Consider the following 6945-nt stretch of genomic DNA (forward strand, 5'->3'; position numbering starts at 1 on the left):
AGAATTTATTAGACAAAATTTAACTTTTATTTTACCGTGCCAATAAATATGATCATCACTGTATATATATATATATATATATATATATATATATATATATATATATATATATATATATATGAATAGATTTCTCTTATTTTTATGGGATGTATTTATTTATTTTTATTATTAAATGTTATTTTCGTGCCTAAAAGTATACCAATGGGCGCGCGAGTTTATTGCTTTTAGTCTTCGTCAGCAAAGGTTGGATCGAACTCTGGATAAAGTTTAATGAGTGTAAGATGGTCAGTAAGACAACAGCTCAGTGATCGTTTTTGGTGGGAATTGGTCAGAATTGGATTATTTAAAGGGCGGGATAGCAAGAACTTATTCACATTGGACTTGAGGACGACCATGATGTAGATAGCAGGGAAGCAGATATCTGTAGAACAGAGTTGTGCAGGCGGGTTGTTCTAGGGAAGAAGTTTTGTTCATGAAATTTCCGTTTAGATTTAGGCACTAACAGAGAGTAATGGAACCAAATTGATACCTTTCAGAATAAAAACTCTTGCTTGTTTTTATAATAATTCATTTTTATATTTTATGAATTATTCGGGCTAATTTTGGTGATTAATTCCACAAAGTTTTCGCCGATGAAACTTCCAACCTCCTCTGTGTGAGTCTTTTCTACTTTTGTAAATTTTTTTGTTGAACTTGGGACTCAATATACGGTGACATTTCGGCGATGTGATAGGTTTTGGATCGTTACATACAGTGTGGGGCCTATTATGTTAGAGAGTACGTTTTACAATCTGCCCAAGAGGAAGAGACTCGTAGTTGGTTTACCGAAAAAGCTGTGACAATGATACTCTGTCACATGCGAATTGCAGCTTGATAAAGATATAGAACATTGAGAGGTGTGACAAGTTTTCTAAACAGGTAAAGGGAACTCACCTCTTTGCAGCATATTTGTTATTATTATTATTATCTATATATTAATACGATAGCGTGTGTGTTCTTACATCCGGGTCGTTTCATTATAATGAAATTCCATTTATTATCTTTATATTAATATCGCAATTCGGTTCGGCTGTTATCATGCTGTGCATCCCTAAAAAAAAAAAGAAAAGTGGAATATTCTAAACAAACCTTGGCCCCCCTTAAAAGGAAAGTGGACATTCCAATTAAAAGAAATTGGTGTCGCTGTTGAGGCAAAGCTAATAAAAATGATTTGTTCTTCTTGGCCTTTTGGCCAAGATCAATGTGTAGTATCTGTTCTTCGCATGTTACATTTCAATTTCTTCTCTCTCACTGGAGGAGAAATCCTTTACGACTAAGACAATTTTTTGCTCCTTTTTTCCATGTTAAATAACGACCTAGGTGTCTAAATATTCCCCGTGGGGAGGCATTATAAATGGGTACTATATTTAATGTAACACAGTTTTAATATTATAAAAGTAACAGGGAAAAGTAATTTCTGATTAAATTACAAAATGCCCTGGAAATGTCCCTTCTGATTAATTATAACATGCACTAGAAAATGTCCCTTCTGATTATTATTATTATTTTTTGTTTACTTGCCTCCTACAAGGGCAGAGTTGGACATGAAGTCGGTTAAAAATTGAGGGGGGTAACGAGCTCTGGTCAGTAACAAAAAATAAAAATTATATCAGTAATGGAGGAGAAATCCTCCATTAACCAAGACCAAACAATGGGAGTTTTAGTCATTGGAATGCTGAAACTGATACTACCTTCAGAAATTCATATTGAAGCAATGGTTGCCTAACCTCTAACTGTGTTAATGCTTTTATGTATTACTTTCAAAAAGCTGTTGAAAGAGATTATGATTTAAACATTACTTTATTTCAAGTATATTTTTAAAAGTGGGGTGGGGATATGAAGTCAGTCCCGAAAATGACTTAAACCGTTTACGATTTAAACATTACTTTATTTAATGTATATTATAACAGTGGGGTGGGAGATAAAAAATCAGTCCCGGAAATGGCTGAAACCGTTACCCTATGCGACGAAGGTCATCAACTCCCCGTATTTCCTCCTCTAACAGACAACACGCTATGCAACATACAAATATATGTGCGTGAGATCGCCAATCTAATCAAGAACCTTGATTCCAGTAAAGCAACTGGCCCTGACGGCATTCCAATTATAGTGTTGAAAAAGCTTCTACCAAAACTTGCCCCCATACTTACAAAACTGTTTAAGCGTTGCCTTAAGGAGAAGTGCTTCCCCACACCCTTGAATACCTCATCAATATGCCCTGTATTTAAGAATTCAGGTGATAAGTCGTCTCCCTCTCAGTACAGACCAATAAGTCTCCTGTGTTTCATGAGCAAGTTACTGGAATCCATACTAAATAGAGAAGTAGTCAACCACCTCAACAGAAATAACCTTCTTAGTGACATGCAATATGGTTTCCGGTCTGACAGATCTACAGCAGGTTATATCTAATAGGAGTAGTGCATCTCTCGACAAAAGGCTTCCTTTCTAGGGCAATTGCTCTTGACATATCAAACGCCTTCGATAAGGTATGACATAAGGGCCTACTTCAAAAGATTTCCAGCTACGGTATAACTGGAAATGTTTTCTCAATCATTAAATCTTTTCTCTCTGATAGGCTCATAAGCGTAGTGGTTGATGGGCAGAAATCAGAAGCCCACAGTATTAATGCTAGAGTTCCTCAGGGGTCCATCCTGAGCCTAACTCTCTTCCTGATCTACATCAATGATCTCCCAAAACACATGCTTAAATCATTCGTTGACATCTATGCTGATGAAACGACCATCTATGGCAACACATCTAAGGCCGTAAATGACAAAGTTCTTTCTGGTTCTCTCTCCTCTGATTTGAGCGCATGTTACAGTGGGGAAAGAGGTGGCTGGTTACTTTTAATGCATCTAAAACCAAGCTCCTATCTTTACATCATAAACGCTCTGAGCCCCACCTGGCATCATTGTAAATGGATGGCTCTCATCTAGGGGAGGCCCCATGTTTTGATAAGCTTCTGGGCTTGACCTTTACTCCTGACCTAAAATGGAACACGTACATCAAGATTATTGCCAAGGTCGCTGGGAAAATGGTGGCATCCTTCCACCGCTCCAGAAGATATCTCACTGCTGATGCAATACTCTATCTATATAAAAGCCAAGTACGTCCAAGGATGGAATACTGCTGCCACATCTGGGCAGGAGCTGCTAAAAATAGCCTATTCTGCATTAACAGAGTACAAAATAGACTTCGTGGCTTAGTGGGGGATGCCCTTTTCTCTTCCCTGCAACCTCTTTCCCACAGAAGAAACGTTGCGAGCCTGTTCTCTGTTTTATCATTACTTCCATGGCAAGTGCTCGTCTGAGCTCTAATCCCTGGTCTCCTTTGCTGATCTTTCACGGTAAACACCCGTCTAGCTGAAACCACTATCCAAAATTTTCCCCACTCTTAAACTGTGCAAAAACCAAAATGTAGATTCCATGAACAAAACTTCTTCCGTCTGCCTGTTTCCCACCCGACTACAGCCTGGATGTCTTCAAGTCCAACATAAACAAATACCTGATGAACCGCCCTCTTAAATAAGACACGTTACCAAATCTCCAATACTAACGATTACTACAATACTATCCCATTGATTACTGTACACGCAATAACCCTTATCCCCGAGTGGCTTCCGGGCCTTGATAAGTGGTGACTTCCATGTAAAAAAAAATTAAGCATTACTTTATTTAATTTATATTTTTATAGTGAAGTGGAGGATATGAAGTCGGTCCCGAAAATGGCTGCAACCATTTACGTTTTAGACATTGCTTTATTTAATGTATGGGAGAAAAGAAGTCAGTCCCGGAAATGGCTCAAATCATTTACGTTTTAGACATTACTTTATTTAATGTATATTTTTAACAGTGGGTGGGAGGTATGAAGTCAGTCCTGGAAAGACTGAAACAGTTTACTATTTAGACATTACATTATTTCATGTATATTTTTAGCAGTGGGGTGGGGATGTAAAGCCAGTCCCGGAAATGTCTGAAACAGTTTACGATTTAAACATTATCTTATTTCATGTATATTTTTAACAGTGTGAATGTGGACATGAAGTCAATCCCTGGACTGACTGAGATAAGTGCAAATATATACTAGCTGAAAGCGTCGCCCAGTATTGAATGAGAGAGGTAGAAAACATATAATAGCAGAATATCCAGCGTCGCCCGGGATCGAATGAGATAGTTGAAAGATATATGCTAACAATATGCGGCGTCATCTGGGATTGAATAAGATAGGTGGAACATATATACTAGGAGAATACCCGGAATTGATTGATGTGTTTGTAATAAAATAATCAGCCCAGACAATATATCAAAGTTCTTATTTAAGTAAGGGGGAGCGATATAGTGGGTTACAGTTATGAAAATTATTGTCGAAGTTAGCAACATATACAAGAATTATGAAAAATGATGAAATGTGAGTTACTTGATTGGTGTATTTGTAATGAAATAAGCAGCCCAGCAAATATATCAAAGTTATTATTTTAGTAAATAGGAGGCTATAAGCTGTGTAAAACTTATGAAAAATTATTTATGAAATTAGTAACATATCCAAGAATTACGAAAAATGATAATATGTGGTTTAATGAATTAGTGTGTTTGCAATGAAATAATCAGACCAGACAATACATCAAAGTTATTATTTTGTTTAGGGGGCGATGACGTGGGTTTAAATGATGAAAAATGATTGTTCAATTAGTAACATATCAAAGAATTATGAAAACTGACGAAATGTGAGTTAATTGATTGGTGTGTTTGAAATGAAATAATCAGCCCAGATAATATATCAAAGTTATTATTTTAGTAGTGGGTGGTTAATAATGTGGGTTAAACATATAAAAAGTTATTGTCGAAATTAGTAACATATCCGAATGTTATAAAAATTGATTAAATGTGAGTTAAGGGGGCGATAAGTATAGTTTAAGTAATGAAAAATGATTGTCGAAATTAGTAACATATCTAAGACGTATGAAAAATAATAATATGTGATTTAATGCATTCGTGTGTTTGTAATGAATAATCAGACTAGACAAGATATCAATGTTATTATTTTAGTAAGGGGAGGTTGTCAGATGTGTTAAATTTATGAAAAATAATTATCTAAATTAGTAACATATCAAAGAATTATGGAAAATGATTAAATGTGAGTTAATTGATTGGTGTGTTTGTAATGAAATAATCAGCTCAGGAAATATATCAAAGTTATTATTTTAATAAAAGAGGGGGATAAGGTGTGTTTAATTATGAAAAATTATTGTCAAAATTAGTAATTTCCAAGAATTGCGAAAAATGATGAAATGTGAGTTAAGTAATTAGTGTGTTTATAATAAAATAATCAACCCAGACAATATATCAAAGTTATTGTGTTAGTAGCAGAGGGCGATAAGGATGGTTTTAATTATGAAAAATGATTGTGGAAATTATAAACATGTCCGAGAATTATGTCAAATTATAATATGTGATTTAATTCATTATTATTTTAGTAACCGGGCGATGATATTTGTTATAATGATGAAAATTGATTATCGACATTAATAACATATCCAAGAATTATGAAAAATGACGAAGTGTTAGTTAATTGATTGGTGTGTTTGAAATGAAATAATCAACCCAGATAATATATCAAAGTTATTATTTTAGTAGTGGGTCGTTAATAATGTGAGTTAAACATATAAAAAGTGATTGTCAAAATTAGTAACATATCCGAGAATTATAAAAATTGATTAAATGTGAGTTAATAGTTTTGATTTTTATGAAATAATCAGCCCAGAAAATATATCAAAGTTATTTTTTTTAATAAAAGATGGCGATAAAACGGTTTAAATTATAAAAAAAACTATTGTCAAAATTAGTAACATATCCAAGAATTATGAAAAATGATGAAATGTGAGTTCCTTGATTGGTGTGTTTATAATAAAATAATCAGCCCAGAAAATATATCAAAGTTATTATGTTAGTAAGAGGAGTGGTTAAGGATGGTTTAAATTATGAAAAATGATTGTCGAAATTAGTAACATATCCAAGATTTATAAAAAATGATAATATTTTATTAATTTAATTTTTAATTTTAAAAAGAATATGCTCGGAAAGGGTAACATATCAAAGAATTACGAAAAATGATGAAATGTGAGTTTATTGAATGGTGTGTTCATAATAAAATAATAAGCCCAGACAATATATCTAAGTTATTATTTTAGTAAGGGGGACCTACTATAAAATATTTCTAGCTCAGTTTCAAACTTTCCTTTCAATCATGGGATATGCTTCAGTTGTCAAGGATATCTATTATGTAGGTATTTTTTTTCTTAAAACTAGCAAAACTTTTCTTGTAAAACAATTTAACAAGTATTAAATGTTTAGTTGAAGAATATCTGTCCGTTATATCAACAGATATATAGTCATACAGCTCTTTAGCTTCGCCCTTGAGTGTTTGTAAAGGATTTTCACAGTATTTGGTGTTTCTTATCTCTAAAATAGCAGTTTGGAAATTTGTTATGTATTCATTGATTTTATATATGCTAATTTCCCAAGAAATAATTTCAACATGAGACACAATTTTATAAAATAGCTCAAACCAAAATATGAAATTTTCATCGTTCAAATATTTCAGAATTCCTGTCACTTCTGCAACGGTCTCATCTACATATGATGTTGACTGAATTTCAATGACAGTTTTTTTATGCATGAACATTTTCATGAACTCTATTTATATATGTTAAAGTTCCACCTTGTGGCGGATACACGTAGAATGCTTACATCCAGATGCTTCTTGAGAAATGGACAGACGCTGTGGTAATCTAGAAAAGAAAGTTGTAATAGCCAAAATGTTAGAGATAAATATTCTAGCATTTCATGTAATGCTTGCTGCATTCCTCATTATTAAATTAAGTTGATGCGCATAACAGTGAAATGTGCA

General features: G+C 33.6%; 1 pseudogene; it reads left to right on the forward strand.

The window, feature by feature from the left end:
• Positions 1-1211: 1211 nt before the first annotated feature.
• On the forward strand, positions 1212-1336 carry LOC145243191 (U2 spliceosomal RNA; annotated as a pseudogene).
• Positions 1337-6945: the final 5609 nt, after the last annotated feature.

This window comes from Euprymna scolopes, chromosome 21 (genome assembly GCF_053919585.1).
Source record: "Euprymna scolopes isolate OS-2025 chromosome 21, ASM5391958v1, whole genome shotgun sequence".
Lineage (NCBI taxonomy): Eukaryota > Metazoa > Mollusca > Cephalopoda > Sepiida > Sepiolidae > Euprymna > Euprymna scolopes.